The sequence below is a fragment of the Taudactylus pleione genome, unplaced genomic scaffold, assembly GCF_031769625.1.
Source record: "Taudactylus pleione unplaced genomic scaffold, aTauple2 ptg002353l, whole genome shotgun sequence".
NCBI classification, from domain to species: domain Eukaryota; kingdom Metazoa; phylum Chordata; class Amphibia; order Anura; family Myobatrachidae; genus Taudactylus; species Taudactylus pleione.
Genome location: NW_028286741.1, coordinates 30,768 through 50,473, shown reverse-complemented (window position 1 = coordinate 50,473; position 19,706 = coordinate 30,768). Strand labels below are relative to the sequence as shown.

At 41.5% G+C, this 19,706-nt stretch overlaps 1 pseudogene; it reads left to right on the top strand.

Annotated features, from left to right (window-relative positions):
• The window catches only part of LOC148431377 (uncharacterized), a 45,916-nt pseudogene extending 30,014 nt beyond the window's left edge, over positions 1–15,902 (top strand).
• The last annotated feature ends 3,804 nt before the right edge of the window (positions 15,903–19,706 follow it).

Genomic DNA, 19,706 nt, shown 5'->3' with positions numbered 1-19,706 from the left:
TACATGCTCTGAATGCAGCAAGTGTTGTTCCAATAAGTCACATCTTGTTAGACATCAGATAAGTCACACAGGAGAAAAACCATTTAAATGTTCTGAATGCAGCAAGTGTTTTTCCAATTCGTCAAATCTTGTTATACATCAGAGGAGTGACACAGGAGGGAATTTTGCAACTATTTTTGTAGTAAAATAACACTTATTAATCACATGAGGACACTCTCTAAGGCCCTGAATGTAGAATGTGTTTCTTAAATAAGTTAAATTGCATTTCTTCACATATTTACATGTGAGGACATTTTTATTTTCTGAATGTGACAAGTGTTTTATATAAATCAATCTTGTAAAAGACTGGAGAGGAGAATTATCTACATCTTATCCTCTGCACCAGTGTAATGTAATAAACAATGTGTATGGTGACACCTCCAAAATTTTCAGAAATTATTATTTATTTGAAAATTAAATTTTTCACTATAATGGCATAAAGCGGTGCCAGTCGCATCACTAGGGGGGTGCACCAGGTGGCACCATCTGAGGCAGGCACAACAATATAGCAGAGCTGATCTGCTATGTAGGTGTCACACCCTCAGATGGTGTCACCAAGCAGCTGTGATAGTTGTATGAATGCTTGTGTCATCCATTCTGTACCCAGAGAGGCTGAGGGCTGCTTGGGCAAGACCCCAGTGTGATGTGAATGGGGGTATAACATGCAGTCATGCCCCCAAAATGTCATATACCTGGGAGCGTAGCGTCATGAGCATTAGGCCACGCCCCCTTCTGCAAGTGCACATGCATTGGGCCTGCACAGAAATAGATACAGGTGTGTCAGGCTGGAATAGGTGCACTGGGCAGAGCTATTAATAACAACTAATACAATAGTATACGACAAATAAGAGAGATCATTTTCTTGGTGTAGTGCACTGGTTTATTATATAACTTATTGTATTTTCATAAATGGAAGATTTTCCAAATGATAAAATATCAGTGAAATATAAAATATAGTAAGGAAAGTGACAAATAGGTATAACAATGTGATAGAAAAATCTTTGGGGCTGGTACAAGTGATGATGATGCAGCTGATCTCTATAATATACAGCTGCTCTGCTCATGCAGGGGTTGGGACTAGATAAGGAAAGAACATTTTATCCAGTAAAGATTTCCAGCAGCTCCTCTCAGTACTGGGATTTCTGCTATGTGGTCTATTCAATTACATGTTACTCTCTCTTCCATGAGTAAGTGCAGCTATATGCCTCACTCACAGTAACACAGGACTCATGGATTTATGTTTGCAGACCCTCAGGCCTGGGAAGAGAAAAGCAAGATTCCATGGTTAGATTGGGCTATGAGGGGGGTGTCATGGGGAAGCTGATAGAGATTACATGCTGTTGTAATTGTTGTTCACAAACCTCATATCTAATTGAATTGGCCTTATGAGATTTGTGTTCTGGATATTTCAATAGGAACCTTACATGCTGCCCTGTATCACCCTACAGGTCTCCTCTCTGATCTCTCTTATCCCTCCTTATTCTTTCCCTCATACCTTCCTATTGCTGTCTTACTGTACCTTCTTTTTACTGTATTATCAGTACTCTGCATTATATTGTAACATGGTGCAACTAAGCCACTGATTCCCTGTATCCCATAACAGTATATAAAATAAATAGGTATAGGCGAGGTCAGAGGTTACCCTATAACTGCAGCCTAAAGAGAAAACAGGGTTTCCCAGACCTTTATGTGCAGATAGATATAAAAAGAAGGATTCTCTGGTGCTGAAAGAGGGTCACTTATATATACAGGTTGAGTCTCCCATAACCAAAATGCTTGGGACCAGGGGTATTTTGGATAACAGAATATTCTGTATTTCGAATATGTGCATATCATAATGAAATATCTTGGGAATGACTCCCCAATATACACACAGAATGCATGTATGTGTTATATACACCTTATACACACAGCCTGCATTTAATTTTATACAGTATTTATAATAATTTGTGCTTTAGACAAAGTTTGCATACATTGAGCCATCAAAAATCAAAGGTTTCATTTTCTCAGTCAAGCCCAAAAAATTCTGTATTTCGGAATATTCCGTATTTCGAATATTTGGATATGGGAGACTCAACCTGTACATACATATAATTGACACTGGGTACACTGCCGAATGAGAGTCAAAATGGATCAGCTGGACGGGAGCTGTGATGGTGCAGGGGGAGAGTGGCTGAACGTAGTAGAAGTTGGGATGGTCAAAGATAATATAATATATATATATATATATATATATATACACTCATACATATATATATATATATATATATATGATATTGGTGGGGGATATTTGAGTATGTTGTTTTATGTATATGCTCATTCTCCTTGACCCTGACAATGGGGTAACACCCAAAATGTAGGATTAAAGGACGTTTTTTAATTACTATTGAAAAGTCTCCAGAGTGCCACTCACATGTGGCTGTAATTTACAACCTTGGAGTGCACCAGAGCATTTGCTGTACATTACATGGAGTGCTGGGTTTTCTGGATTTCTATATGGGATACTCATTGCTGGAAGTTTCTAAGTGAGTACTCTAACCAAGGCACAGCATGTGGCAGTGGAGTGGAGCTGGTATGTGGATGTAAACATTGTGTTATGTGACTGGGCATCTGTTGTTTTATTATAGGTGGGTTTTATACCTTAATTAGGGGTGGGATCTTTGTATGGCTGGGGTATATTAGAAGCATAGGGAGCCTTTGGCTTTACATCTTGACAAAGATCCATGGGTGTATTGAAACATTGATGTACTAAATACACACTTTTGAAGTTGGAATAAACACATTTTGATACTTTTAAGTCTGGTGAGTGCATCCCTTACTCTTATGAATTTGTATGGATCCCTTAGCTACAAGGATTTAGAACAGCACCCCAGCAGATGTTCAGGGAAATGGAGTGAGTGTGGACCTGTAGGATTGTGTGTATATATATATATATAATATATATTTATATATATATATATATGTATAGCCAAAAAAAACAACATGATTTAGGATTTATCTCAGTGTAATATAAAGGGGTATTGCGGGGTTTGGCCACAGCACATGCATATAAATCAGGAGATAAGGATATGTAGTTTGTAGGACCCACTACTGATGCCCCTGATCCTGTAGCACAGGGTGGACAATCTTAAAGTTGCTATGAAGTTGCCCTGGTGGGTTCTATATGTCCGTACTGAGTTTTGCACATGTACTGTAGCAGGATGGTGACACTGTGCAATGTTCATCAAAACTGCTCACTCCCGCATAGTCACAATCCATGATCTTAAAACTCATAGATGACTGCAACGGCAACTAGATCCCTGAAGTTCTGCAACTAAGTTCCAGGTCAGCACTTTAAGGGGGTCCCATGGTCAGCATCTACCTGCAGCTCTTATAGTTGCTCTCTCTGTCTCTAGGTACTGTGCAGCAGGACTGTAGGCAATGCTGCTATGGGTGCCCGGCATTTGATCCTTCCCTACCACAGCACCAGCACAAACACTTTTCTGCACCACACATCCTCCATGTCATTCGGGAGGGTGTAAAGGATCTGGAGGTAAGCTGCCCCCCTACCCACACTACTGCATATGCTGGTGCCTAGAGAAGGGCTCTTGGACACACTGCCCTTTGTCCTGACACCTGCTACTGCTCCTGTGATCAGAGGTGCAGTTGTCACTAGTATTGTGTAGGAGAGAAAACCAAGGTGCTGGTGCTGCCGTTGTTGGGGTTGGAATCAGAGGTGCATGCACTGCCAGTATAGAGTGGGTATCGGAGGTGCATGTGCTGCTGGTATTGGGGTGGGAATTGGAGGTGCAGGTGCCGCTGGTATTGGGGGGAGAATCTATGGTGCATGCACCACTGGTATTGAGGGGAAATCAAAGGTGCAGGTGCTGCCAGTACTGCACGGAATGCTGCTGTCTCTCTCCCTGCAGCCAGCACACAGCTCTTGCCTGGGGGAATGGGTGCCAACATCACTAGCCCTCCATCAATCCTAGCGGTTACTAGGCCAGGATACAGAGAGGCAGCAGTAGCATTGGTAATGGCGGCACTACGAGGAGCTATAAGAGGTGAGTGTATCAAAAGTAGGCAGACATTGATGGCCAGTGTCTTCTCACTTATTGTTCAGTCAGGGGGAACTTTCCCCCTACACTAGAACAATTAGTTGGGAAAAATCAAACATATTTGATTTACCCAACTAGTTTGAAAAAAAAATTTTGGACATTTTTGGTGTGTGGGAGCAAATAAATAATTATCGTTACTCCCACACACTAGACCATAGGTTCTCAAATGCAATCCTCAAGGCTCCCTAATGGTTCAGGTTTTGAGATATCCATGGTTGAGCATATTTGGCACATTCTGACAATGGATAGAAGCCTCAATACATTTTTGCAAGATAGACCAGACGTAGTTTTTCGGAAAGCCCCTGATATTAGGAAAAAATTAGTCTGTAACCATCTTAAGAATGACAAGGGAACCACACAGAGTACTCTTGAAGGAAACAGCCTGAGAGGGTTTTTACCACTGCGGAAGGTGAGGGAATTGCACAAAATTAGGTTATATAAGCACGAGACCAACCTGTAAGATAGTATCCAATCAGACCAAAAAAGAGTTCAAGATCAGAGGGGCCCTGTCCTGTGACAGTGATAACTTGATTCACATTTTAGAATGTCCATGCGGACTGCAATACATAGGATGCACAACAAGAACCTTGAAAACACAGATCTATGAACATTGTAGAAACATTTCGAAAGGATTTGAAAATCACAGTGTCTCAGAAAAACTTTAAAACATCATATAACTCTAATGCAAAATATCTTAAATTTGTGGGCATAGACAAAATCCACTACAACTGGAGAGAAGGCAATAGATAATAACAGAGAAAATAGATAATGTAGAAGCCAATGGATCTATGACTTACAAACACTACACCCTGAAGGTCTTAATATAGATCCTTAGACTGAGTATATAGCTTATCCTCCATATATTCTCATTATCATGATCACAAGAAGACTATAGGACAAAAGTCACTATAATTTTGTTTTGCCAGATTTTTTTATTTTTATTTTTATTCTTATTTCTATTTGTATCTTATTTTATTTTTATTTGCATCCGCTGAATTTTTGTGTGTGTTTTCATATCCTGCATTTTATTTTACTTTATTCTATATACACCTTTTATTTTATTCCATTTAATTTTTTTTTCTATTTTCCTCTATCCCATTCTAATTTTCATATAATCTTATTATAAAGGAACTGTACATCGTTAAAAATCTTTAACAATAAGTGAGACTTCCACACTACAGTTCAACATATAAACCTATCCAAAATGGCCACCGTTACTGCTGCTAATAAGACAGGCCACAGTGTTCCAAACACATCGATTTAAGTATCTAAACAACCACACAAAACATGGCCGCGCCCACCGCTGCAGATGTGCAGTCAGTGATATGCACAGGACAGCGCATGATCCCAGGACATCTCCTTTGGACTTACATTGGAGGAGATATGTGAGTGCTGTTACTGTTGGAGCCCATTCAACCCCTAGCACAAAATGGACACAGGCGCGCAATGCACATGCACACACCACGGAACCCGGAAGTGTGGCTCATCACCACAATTCGGGGATAATTAGCAGATTACCCAGGTATATATACAAGGTAAGGACACAGCATAGATGATTTGCCCTTGAAAAAGTCCCAAGGAGGGATGAAATGCGTTTGACATTACCTAAATTTGCATACGTTTTTATGCTTTTGACAACCACCCTGTTTGTGTGGTTTTGTGCATTTGTACTTATACTTAAAATAAACAAGTTGTTTTAAGCCATATCATCAGGCATAAGTGTTTATGCTGCACCTATTGAGCCCCTCACTCACACATACTCAACAATAAATAATAATAATAAGAATAATTAAAATAAATAAATAATAAAAAACATAAATAATAATTATATACAATAAAGAATGTCATTTAAAATGTCACTAAATGTGGATGTTATTAAAAATGGTCTGAAAAAAGAACAATTTTAATGACATCCACAGGTTTAGCTGAAGTTACCCAGGTTGCAGAGGAAATGGAGGCGACCGTGAAAAACCCAGAAAGAGGATTCAGTGACAACAGGGTCTAAGTCGGGTACGACCCAGCAAAATGCTGATTTAAAAATCCAAGGACATACCTGGGCTTTTGGTGGAAAAGTATCAGTTTAGTATTTGTTTGGCCTATAATCTAATATGCTATTAATGTGTGATTTCTAAGGGTGGTGACACTAATAAATGTATCTTCTGCCTCTGCTTTGGTGATTCTCATGGGAACTTGTAACATGATAGCGCTTTATGGAGTTTGCCGCTGCACTTGATGAAACTTTCAAAGTTGTTGCAATTTCCCAGATTGTCCGACCTTAATCTCTTAAAATAATCATGGATTGTCTATCTGTGATAATGTGAGCTCTGCTTGACATACAGTATTATGGACTTCTACATCAATGAAATATTTATGAACAAAAGATACAATTAAATCATTGTGGCCCAACATTTTCCACCTCTAAATTTTACTCATGTTCTAAATAAAAACTACTTCTTGGGGAGCATTTGAAAAAATGTGTACATAGACACACCTTCACTATTTATGTAAGTCTAAGAATTTCATATTAAGTGTTTATATCATAATGTCGTCAATATTCAAGTTTGTACAAACTTTTGACTTATGCTATACATATATCTATTGAGGTCATTATTAATAGAAACTCATTGTGAGGTTCCTGCTTATATGTAGAAAAGGTCTTTCTACTAAAACTCCCAGACAATAGGTGACTCTTAAACAAAAGGCCTTTGTGGTGACATAACAGGATCCCAGAGGCTGCTATGATCTAATTAGAATGCAAGGTGTTACCCCTGCCAAAGTGTAATCAGTCTTTCCCATTGTAGTAAGTGACTTTAGGAATATTTACACCTCATTTACAAGACAATGAGCTAGGCATGAGAAGCTGCTATGTTTATGTGTCACCTCTCAGTGTAAGAATTCCTTCTGGTCATCCTGGGAACTTTGGAGAGAGGTGGGGGAGAATGACTATAAATATTCTGTATCAGGCTACTGATAGCTGTTGGAAGAGCTGCTGATTTAGTTGCTGGTTGGAGAGCTGGATGGAGGAGTAAGAAAGAGACAGACAGAAGAATCTCCAGAGTAAGGTACAGTAATTACATTATACATAAGAATATATTGATATATACACATATATTTGGAGATAGTATTATGTAGATTTTGAATTGTTATCAATACTTAAAAAGTTTTACCTTAACAATGGTTATATAGTTAGTGTTAGTGTACAACCTGCAGCTATATGATTAGTAGAGACACATTTTGTCACCCATTAACAGGTTCTAAATTGGAAATTTGCCATTAAGTGACATGTTCCAGTAATTTCGTGCACTTGTAGCAAATATTATATTGGAAAGAAAGAACGCATGTTTAAGGAGCGCATGGCATTGCATAGAAGTGCAATCTGTAGTGCTCTAAACAAAGGCAGTAGTGATCAACCTATGGCAATGCACTTCCTTGAAGCCAACCATACCTTATCCTCCTTGAGATATAGAATAATTGATTTTGTTCCCCCCAAAATACAGGGCTGGCAATAGATCAAGGGAGTTGCTAAGATGTGAAACAAAATGGATATACAGGCTAGGTACCATGACACCGATTGAGTTAAATGAGCAACTGAATCTGCAATGCTTCCTATAATATGGTTTATTCAACACCAAGATGTCTAATGGTTTCTGTTCCCTTGCCTTCTCTATCCTTATCTTTCTCTACTATACTGTAGATGTCTATGTCGTCTATTTAAATATTATCCATCCAGATTCTCCTAACATGATCTCTGAATTTGTTTAATATGGAGGTAATCTGACTTCAATTGTAGCTTCCATACTGATATAATCGTAACTTGCAGCTGTCATATATGGTAATAATTAGTAAGAGTATTTTCAGACTTGTAATGATGGATTATATCCACTAGATGGCACTGTTACCATTGGTTAGCACCTATACTGCTCTAACATCCATTTTTTATATGTATTGTAACCCTTCCAGGCTTCCATACTTGTAGCCTTGTAGTTTTTATCATGGTGGGTGTCTCACTAATGATGTCACAGCTGCTGCAGTCTCGGAAGGGAAGCAGCTATATCCCCTTCTGTAGACACCAGAGGCAGGACATCCTTTTTAGCCATAAGGAGTGCCAGACGCAATTGCTCTGTATATATATATATATATATGAGGGGTATCTAGGTGACCACTCCATCATAGTATCTTACATATTATTTTTGGCATCAGGTTAGTATATATCAAGGGGTATCTAGGTGACAGCTCCATCATAGTATCTTACATATTACTCTGTGCATCAGGTTAGTATATATAAAGAGGTATCTAGGTGACAGCTCCATCTTAGTATCTTACATATTATTTTGTGCATCAGGTTAGTATATATAAAGGGGTATCTAGGTGACAGCTCCATCATAGTATCTTACATATTACTCTGTGCATCAGGTTAGTATATATTTAGAGGTATCTAGGTGACAGCTCAATCATATTATCTTACATATTACTCTGTACATCAGGTTAGTATACATAAAGGGGTATCTAGGTGGCAGCTCCATCATATTATCTTACATATTACTTTGTACATCAGGTTAGTATATATATATAGTGGTATCTAGATGACCACTACATCAGAGTATCTTACATATTACTCTGTGTGGAATGGGATTGAAAAGTCTGTAGCTGTTTAGCCGCAGGTTCAAATCCCAACAGCAGCTCCCCAACAAGATGAAGATACAGACAGAGGTAGGAAAGTACTGTAGCCTCCCTTAGTGGTGCCTAATCCTAACCTTCCCCTGAGGCTACTTTATCACCCCCTTACTGCTCCCTAGTCCTAATCCTCCCAGGGGGTGCCTAACTCTAACCTCTGCCTGGGGGTGCCTAACCCTAACTTTCCCCCCTAGGGATGCCTAACCCTAACCTCCCCCCAAATAAACCTAATGCTAACCCGCTAACTGCCCTAAACCTAACCCTCCCCCCGCCCAGCTAAGAGGATGGGTGCACCGGAATTACATAGTTCTGGCCCATGTTGTCCTGGATTCCGGTGTTGGGATTATGATAGGCGTCAGTATTTCAATGTCTATCATGAAACCCTAGCTGACATTCAACTGTCGATACCACTCTGTGCATGAGGCTAACATATATAAAGAGGTATACACATTGCAGCTCCTTTATAGTATCTTACATATTACTCTGTGCATCAAGTTAGTATCTATAAAGGAGTATCTAGGTGGCAGCTCCATCATAGTATATTACATATTACTCTGTGTATCAGATTATTATATATAAAGGAGTATCTAGGTGGCAGCTCCATCATAGTATATTACATATTACTCTGTGCATCAGGTTAGTATATATAAAGGGGTATCTAGGTGGCAGATCTATCATAGTATCTATCATATTACTCTGTACATCAGGTTTTTATGGGATGTAGTCGAAGGCGGCAGTCAAAATGTCATCTGCCAGCTTCCTGACAGTGAAAGCCCCACATGGGACTAATCATGAGCCCCACACTGAAATCCCGGCACCCGGCATACCAAGCATAGGTAAGCTGGGCATCGGGAGCTCATAGTCACGGGGGTGAGTTGGGTTAGGTTTAGTGGCTCCTAAGGGTCTTAGGGTTAGACTCCCACTGAGATGGCTAGGTTTAGGCTAGGGGAACGGAGGGTTAGGGCCAGGCACCACCGGGGGGAGGTTAGGCTTAGTTAGTATATATAAAGAGGTATCTAGGTGGCAGATCCGTCATAGTATCTTACATATTACTCTGTGCATCAGATTTATATATATATAAAGGAGTAATTGTGTTAAATACACCAGCAATGATACCTTGCACCCCTCACGGCTCACTCCAAGTCCAAATTTGCATAATTTTGCTCAGAGTTCTATGGGGCGCCCGTTGTCACGATGACTTGCACCCGCGAGTAAATCTCATGTATTTGGATTGAGTCCATAGAATTTTATAGATTACTCTGTGTAAAAACAGACAAATTGACATCCGCAATCGTTAGGAATTTAGATTATGTGATAGTATTAGAACCTACAATTTCTACAGTATATAATCACTAAAATCAATATTTGTTAGATTGGTGGTAGACCCTACTGTCAGTATATTCATATTGTGTATGAGATAAAGACTCTTTTTGTTGAAAATTAATTGTGAAAATGTCCCTTTTCATTTACATTTTTTTTAAATGGATAAAGTAATTAGGACAGACAAACAGAGAAAACCACTCTTAAAATTTAAAAGGATAACTCTTATTGAGTGAGGGAGTTACTAATGTAAAAAAATTTTGGCGCTTGAATATAGTTCCTTTTGAGTCAGATAATGATAGGTGCTTAACGATTCTGATACTATTGGTTCTGGCTCAAGGATTTCATCCTGTTACCGTGATCTTTGAAAATTCACTAAAATAATCCTGGTTAAGGTGTGTCTGTATTATTCCTAATTGGTTGAATAATTGAAAAAAATACAACCTTTTAAAGGAAAGATCACATAAACACCTTCTAAGCGAAAACATAGCATCAACCAAAATAGAAGAACATATATATATATATATATATATATATATATAGTGCTCGAAGTGTGCCGGTATGCAACGGTATGGCACACCGGCACTTCAAGCAATAAACCTTTTTTTTTTTCTAGTTGGAAGGGGCTGAGCATCCCAAGCTATATGCTCGGCCCCGCTACTGCCACAGCTGTCAGTCTCTGATGCAGAGCCACTAAAGCCAGCCAGAGGACCAGACTCCAGCATGATTGTGCCTCCAAATCCCCACCCGCCTGTGTGTGCCGGGTGCCTGTTTCAGAAGGTCTCTGCAGCATCCATTACATGCTGCAAAGACAGTGTGCCTCTACAGCCACCCATCCCCTTCCGGTTTCAGTGACAGAGGCTGCTCAGTGTGCCGCTGACTGCCAATCCCGAGTGTGTATCGGGAACCGTACTCCGCCCCTGCCAGGTGGTCTCTGCAGCATCAAAGCTGCATAGTCCAGCATTGTGCTTCCTGACCCCCGCTGGATGCCCACCCACCGCCACCCACCCATTCCGTGCAGAGCTGTTATCAGGGGATCCACAGCACATCACACTGATCCCACTTCCGCACTGCTTGTAGCACTTGAGTAGCATCCCCGGTCCCCCCTCTCATAGCAGGCTGGCTTCATTCAGACAAGTAAGGCAATCCCAGCAGTCAGCTCTACCTTTTTCCCGCCCCAAACTCCGCCCAGATGTTCCTCCTCCCACCTGCTTAGTTCTCCTCCATTACTGTCCTGGGCCTGACATACTTCTGCACTGCCAGAGTAATTGTAATGCATGCTGCCCTTCCCTCCATAGGAGTGCCTCTCGCCAGCTACCTTCCCACTGACTCCCACTCCAAAAGTCTGCCTCTGAACCCCCTCCAAAGTTGTGCCTCTGACTCCCCCTTCCAATAGTGTGCCTCTGCCCCCCTCCCCAAGTGTGCCTCTGACCACTCCCTCCCCATGTGTGCCTCTAACCCCCCTTAACTTTCCCATCTCTGAACCTGACACCCCCTTCCCCCCAAAGACACACCTGGCAGCAGCCAATTAGAATTCAAATGGACGAACAGAGGAAAGACCATGTAAAACACCGCAATCCTGAACATACTGATGGCAGGTAAGCACACTTTTTTTGTTAATAATTTATTTGGACTTTTTCTCATTTTTTTTAATAGCTTTCATTTGTTATTTTTTTTCTATTTTATGTGTACTGGTATGTGTGTCTGATGGAATGTGGAGAGGTCTGAGGGACATGAGGAAATATGTGTCAGTACTGTGGGGCTGATTCAGAGGTGGTCGCTGTTTTGATAGGTGACTGGAGGACTGTGCATGTGTTGGAGAAACAGTACGGATGTGCCTCCATACAGCAGAGACATCAGTCACAGTGCCCTGTAGGCCACAGCATTATTGACATGCTGCTGGCGTGTCAGCCCAATTTCCTGATTGTGCCAAAGCCAACAGAGGCAACCTCGGATGCAGTGTCACTGGCCCAAGAATTGCCTCCAATGTGTGCATTTTTCTTTTCATGCAAAGCCTGTGTGCAACCATAACCCTCATGACACATAGCCACGCCCCTCGTGATGTGCGGTTATACCCCTTCGCCGCACACACACGCTTGACTTCCATACCCCCACTTCAAAATTCCCACTTCGACCACTGTAAATATATATATATATACATATGCTAAATAGCATGATATATAATTGATGCTTGTGTTGTGCTGTGCTCTAGGTATAGAGTCTGCATGTCTGAACCATGTAGCAGGCCATTTCATTTAAATCAACATGGTCCAATTATAACTTTAAGGGGTAAATTTACTAAGAATCGAGATGGTCCTGATTTGCAAAGAGATTAATCTTGCTGTACTGTACCTCGCCTGGGTGAATTATTCACTTTTTATTTTGCAAATTTACCAACAGGCGATTTGTTCCAAAATCATTTGGGCAATGGTGAATTAGGTCGATTTTTTTGGGGTAACTTGTAAGCAAGCTCGAGTGAGTTATTTCTCCCGATTTGCACATTTAGCAGATTACTCACCCTAGATTGCAGAGTTTTCTTTCTGCCTAACTGTCCCGAGAAAGCAGCCTGCACAAATCAGTGAGATATGTGTAAGCTGCTTGTGTCTTGTGCCTGTAAAAAATGGGTTAAATAAAATTTAAAAAAATGATGTAGGGTCCCCCCCAAAATGCCTTACCAGCCCCGGACTTGTCAGCCAGGCCTTTTTCCAAAAATTATGCGGAACAAAACAAGTAGAGTTCCACCATAATTTAGGAACCAGCACCTGGCTGCCTGACCAGTCCTGGTTTTAAATATAGGGGAAAAATGCATAGGGGTACCCCTATATTTAAAAACAGCACCAGACCCAAACTGTACGGGGTGTAATGCCACAGCCAGGAGACCCTATTACTGGGTCTCCAGGGCCAAAGCATTCTCACCCCAAGCTGGTCAGGCCAAGCTGGGGATCTCAGAGGAAATGAGGACCCCCACAAGAGGGTTTCCCCCCTCTTCTGAGCACCCCAGGCTTGGTCTGAAGCCTGGGACTCTTCCCCACACTCATGGAGTGGTGGGTATGGGGGTAATAAAGTGTATTTTACAGTGGATTTAGAGGTGCCAGCATGCCTGCCCTTTGGCACTTGTGAAACTACTAGTGAAAGCAGGCAACCGGCACCCATATTTCCACTTTAAAATAAATAGTTCAATAAAGACACAATGCACACTATTGATAGAACAAATTTATTACACACATACCTCAATCACACATACTTACCTGTTCTAGCCATTCGGTCCACTTGTTCAAAGGAGAAATCCATGTGTATGGACCTGCAAAAAGATCCTTTACTCACCTACATCCTGGCGCTGCTCTCCGTCGCATCCAGGGTCTTGTGAAAACAACAAAGCAACTTACCCAAACCATGCTGAACAGATGTAAGTATATGTTGTTACATGTACTTACACCTCACAAAATTACATTGACCAAAATCGGCTGTAATTTCTCCCGGGCCACTAGCCAATCAGTGGCCGCTTTACATGTAGCAGCCACTCATTGGCTGGTTCTAAGTCAGTTCCAGTCAATGTGGTTAGGCTTTTGGGGGGACCCTATGTCTTTTTTAAAAAAAAATTAGCCCTATTTTAACTATTTACAGGCAGAAACATACACAAATCACAATGATTTGTGTATGTTTCTGACCATCTCGCAGCTCATCTTGATTCTTGGTAAATTTGAGAGAAGTATATTTTAGGTGAAAAGTACATCCGAATTGGCACAATGGTGATTTAAGTCGATTTTGCTATCTCACGCGATTTGAATGAAATTGATCGAGACATCTCACCTGAGATGGGCAAAAGTAAATTTGAGAAATGGAAGCAAATAACTAAATCACCCGAGATTGTCACCTTGAGCAATCTCGATTGTTAGTAAATTTACTCATTAGACTCACATGTAGAGGTAGTATTTATCCTTTTCTTGGTATTTCACATTCTCCTCAGATATATATATAGGTTCATGCAGTTAACAATTATTGATATTCTGTATAGTATTGATTTGTTTAACACATGAACCAAAACAGTATAACCAGTAGATTGGTGACATAGCTGACTCACCACTGGCAGGAGAGTAAGGGGGATGCCTTCATAATTGACAATTCTATGCAATGCTGCAGGGAGACACTCAATCCAGGGATGGTGCAGAGTGGGCCGGGTCAGGGCAATATTTGTGTTTGTGTGGGGGCCCCCAATGTGTGGTCCCATCCTCCCCAACTATAATCCAACCCTGTCCTGGTGCATCAGCTGACACTAGTTGTGTCAAAATCGGTAGCATGTGTTACCCATCTATGGTCAGTGCAGGGGGTGAGTAAATAGCTAAGTCATGTTTTTTAGTGTATTTAAATATATATCATGTTCTGTATATAAAATTACACTATTACTGTGAAAGTCGTTTTACTTGAGTAACATTCATGATTTTAAATATAATCTTTTTTTATTGCAGGACAAATAAAGAGCAGGACACCACAAAGACTATTAGAGGACATCGTGGTAAAGGAACATTGTTCTCTGATCAAGTCAACTAAAGACGCTATTTCGTCTTACACCTAAAGGATTCCCGAAATCTATTCTCATTTTCTGGATAGTAGAAACCTTTTACAGATAATTTGTTTCTCATCTAATACATGATGAGTCTCACAGGAAAGAAACCGCATCTGTGCTCTGAGTGTGACAAAAGCTTTATGTATAAATCACATCTTATCTCACATCAGAGGAGTCACACAGGAGAGAAACCATTTACATGTTCTGAATGCAGCAAGTGTTTTTCCCGTAAGTCATATCTTGATATACATCAGAGGAGTCACACAGGAGAGAAACCATTTACATGTTCTGAATGCAGCAAGTGTTTTTCCCGTAAGTCATATCTTGATATACATCAGAGGAGTCACACAGGAGAGAAGCCATTTACATGTTCTGAGTGCAGCAAGTGTTTTTCCAATTCATCAGATCTTGTTAAACATCAGAGGAGTCACACAGAAGAGAAACCATTTACATGTTCTGAATGCAGCCAATGTTTTTCCCATAAGTCAGTGCTTGTTATACATCAGAGGAGTCACACAGGAGAGAAACCGTTTACATGTTCTGAATGCAGCAAGTGTTTTTCCCGTAAGGCACATCTTGATATACATCAGAGGAGTCACACAGGAGAGAAGCCATTTACATGTTCTGAGTGCTGCAAGTGTTATTCCAATTCATCAGATCTTGTTAAACATCAGAGGAGTCACACAGGAGAGAAACCATTTACATGTTCTGAATGTAGCAAGTGTTTTTCCAATTCATCAAGTTTTATTAAACATCAGAGGAGTCACACAGGAGAGAAACCATTTGCATGTTCTGAATGTAGCAAGTGTTTTTCCAATTCATCAAATCTTGTTACTCATCACAGGAGTCACACAGGAGAGAAACCATTTGCATGTTCTGAGTGCTGCAAGTGTTATTCCAATTCATCAGATCTTGTTAAACATCAGAGGAGTCACACAGGAGAGAAACCATTTACATGTTCTGAATGCAGCAAGTGTTTTTCCCGTAAGTCACATCTTGATATACATCAGAGGAGTCACACAGGAGAGAAGCCATTTACATGTTCTGAGTGCAGCAAGTGTTTTTCTACTTCGTCAAATCTTGTTACACATCAGAGGAGTCACATAGGAGAGAAACCATTTACATGTTCTGAGTGCAGCAAGTGTTTTTCCCAGCAATCACATCTTGTTAAACATCGGAGGAGTCACACAGGAGAGAAACCATATTAATGCTGTGAATGTCACAACTGTGTTAGTAGTAAAAGAACACTCACTAATCACATGAGGAGACACTCTAAGGCCCTGAATGTATAATGTGTTTTTTAAGTAAGTTTGCATCAATTCAATATATTTACAAGTGAGGACATTTTTATTTTCTGAATGTGACAAGTGTTTTATATAAATCAATCCTGTTAAAGACTGGAGAGGAGAAATATCTACATCTTATCCTCTGCACCAGTGTAAAGTAATAAACAATGTGTATGGTGACACCCCAAAATTGTGTGAAATTATTATTTATTTGAAAATTAAATTTGTACTATAATGGCATAAAGCGGTGCCAGTGGCATTACTAGGGGGGTGCACCACGTGACACCATCTGAGAGGGCGACACCAAAATTGTAGAGCTGCTCTGCTATTTTATTATCATGCCCTCAGATGGTGTCACCAAGCAGCGGTGATAGATGGGAGAATGCTTGTGTCATCCATACTGTAACCAGAGAGGCTGAGGGCTGCCTGGGCAAGACCCCAGTATTATGTGAACAGGGTATAACATACAGTCATGCCCCCAAAATGTCATATACCTGGGAGCCTCACTTTATGAGCATGAGGCCAAACTTTCTTCTGCAAGCGCACATGCCTTGGGCCTGCACAGAAATAGATACAGGGGTGTAAGGCTGGAATAGGTGCACTGGGCATTGCTATTAATAACAACTAATACAACAGTATGCAACAAACAGGAGAGAGAATTTTCTTGGTGTAGTGCAGCATTTCTCAAACTGTTGGTAATGACCCCAGACTGGCTCATGCCCATCTCAGCAAGGGGTCACAACTCACCCAAGTTAAATATCCTGGACTGGTCCTAAGTCCTTAGCGCCCGCTGCTATGATGGTCCATAGCGGCATTTGCACAAGCAGTCCCCCACTGGCTCCTACTTCTGACCTTTACTGTGATTAACACACATGTGACGTCATGATATCTGAGCGTCATGATGTCATGACATCCGAGCGTCATGACATCACCCCGTGTCAGTCACAGTAAAAGGAGCCACAGCGCAGCCTGCGTTACTTTAGTAGTAGGACAAGAGCTGGTTCTCTGCTGCCCCAGCTAGTGGCAGCTTTAAGTATTAAACAGCAAGAACATTTATTTTATAGTAAGTAAAATGGAGAAATACGGTCATATTTTAAAATAAGGTGATGTGTTTAAAATGTATACACATTACCCCCATTGCCCACCTTCTCTTTATTTGTTTCATGACCAACATCTTTCTTATATATTTTTATGCCATAAAAATATCTAAGGAAGATAATGGGCAAGGATGGGAAATGTACATATATTTTATACACATCACCCCCTACCCCAATACACATAATTTTATATATTTTGATGCCCATCATCTTTCTTATATATTTTTATGGTAAACAAGCATATAAGGAATATGATGGTCTTAAAAATATATAAGGAGTATAAGGGTAGATTTATTATAGCAGCACAGATCGTACTGCTATAACTCTACCTGCTTTGCCTCATTACCAAGGCAAAGTAGGAAGCACTAATGATAAGATGCTAGAACAACTCATCTGCCAGAGTGGGGGAGTGAATACTCCCTCTTCCAGTGATTCCTGCCTGAGCACACAGCACAGCAGCCTAGTGCTGATGCACTGTGTCTCACTCCCATCTGGCTCCAATGGGCATGTGCAGGATCTTGAAAGCATCACCAGATCCCATGTGCAGACCCCGGAGCCGCCAGTCCCTGCTGCAAGGGACAATTCTGTCCCTGCTATGGTGAATAGGGCAACCACTTCTTCCCCATATTGCCAGTTAATACATATACCCCATAATGATATAAAATAGGAGGGGGATTATGAAGCATAAACTGTATGTGCAATTACCCCTCCCCTCCTTGTCCATCATCCTTCTTATATATTTGTATGCCATTATATAAGAAAGATAATGGACATAACTATGAACGTGGCATCTTTGTACACTGTGATACCCCATGAAGCAGGCATTGAGGCAGTGAGAACTATCCTTACGAATGGCACACATGTGGGGCCACCTATTGATTTTGTATGTGAATTAATTGAACTTGTACTCATGTCCAATCATTTCTGTTACGGTGATGAGTACTTTGTTCAGGTGTCTGGCATGGCGATGGGGTCTAATCTGGCCCCATCGTATACCAACCTGTACATGTATCACTATGAACAGCAACATATCCTAGGTACCTTTGGTGACAAAATTATTTGTTATAAGAGATTTATTGATGACCTATTCCTGATTTGGAAGGGCAGAGAAGTCAAATTTCTTGACATTCTTGCAATTCTCAATGCACTTGATAGCCCAATAAGATTCACTGCTTGTATAGAGAAAGAGGGCCTGATTCAGAGCCGGACGCTCTGACAGAGCGCTTGATCTAAATCAGGGCCGGCCCTCTGTTTTTTTAGAGTGGCCTCCTGGCCACTCGCATAGCTGTAGGTGACCACCCACTGCTTTAGTGAGAGGCCAGGAAGATGGTCGTGATGGTCAAGACCATCACAACTATCGTGCTTGCGACGAGACCCTTGTGGTAGGATCTCGTTGTCACAAGCCTTAGAGTGCTTTCGGCTCTACCAGAGCCGAAAGCACTCCCACTGACATCACTTGTGATGTCAGTGGGGCCAGCCCCAGACGGTAGGCATTCCCATGGAAACACCTCCGTCTGGCCGGCCACGCCCCCCACCCGCCCACCAAAGGGAATGTGCTGTCACTCAACATTGACAGCACGCCCCCTTTGGTACGAGACCCGGAGCGACGGCTCTTTGTACACTGTGATACCCCATGAAGCAGGCATTGAGGCAGTGAGAACTATCCTTACAAATGGCACACATGTGGGGCCACCTATTGATTTTGTATGTGATTTAATTGAACTTGTACTCATGTCCAATCATTTCTGTTATGGTGATGAGTACTTTGTTCAGGTGTCTGGCATGGCGATGGGGTCTAATCTGGCCCCATCGTATACCAACCTGTACATGTATCACTATGAACAGCAACATATCCTAGGTACCTTTGGTGACAAAATTATTTGTTATAAGAGATTTATTGATGACCTATTCCTGATTTGGAAGGGCACAGAAGTCAAATTTCTTGACATAATTGCAATTCTCAATGCACTTGATAGCCCAATAAGATTCACTGCTTGTATAGAGAAAGAGGGCCTGATTCAGAGCTGGATGCTCTGAAAGAGCACTTGCTCTAAATCAGGGCCGGCCCTCTGTTTTTTTAGAGCGGCCTCCTGGCCGCTCGCATAGCTGTAGGTGACCACCCACTGCTTTAGTGAGAGGCCAGGAAGATGGTCATGATGGTCAAGACCATCACGACCATCGGGTTTGCGACGAGACCCTTGTGGTAGGATCTCGTTGTCACAAGCCTTAGAGTGCTTTCGGCTCTACCAGAGCCAAAAGCACTCCCACTGACATCACTTGTGATGTCAGTGGGTCCGGCCCCAGATGGTAGGCATTCCCATGGGAACACCTCCGTCTGGCCAGCCACGCCCCCAGCCCACCCACCAAAGGGGACGTGCTGTCACTCAACATCGACAGCATGCCCCCTTTGGTTTGAGACCCGGAGCGACGGCTTACCTGTCGCTATCCGGGTCTCGCGCATGCGCACAATGGAGCCCACTAGAAAGGGTCCCGTGCTAGTTCTGGGAAATACAGGGGGGGCCATATGCAGGACCAGCTCAGAGCCCTGTGCTGATGGTGCTAAATACGGGGGACACCTACATCATTTGTCCCCCGTATTTTGGCAACCAGGGCAGGTTTTGAATAGCCT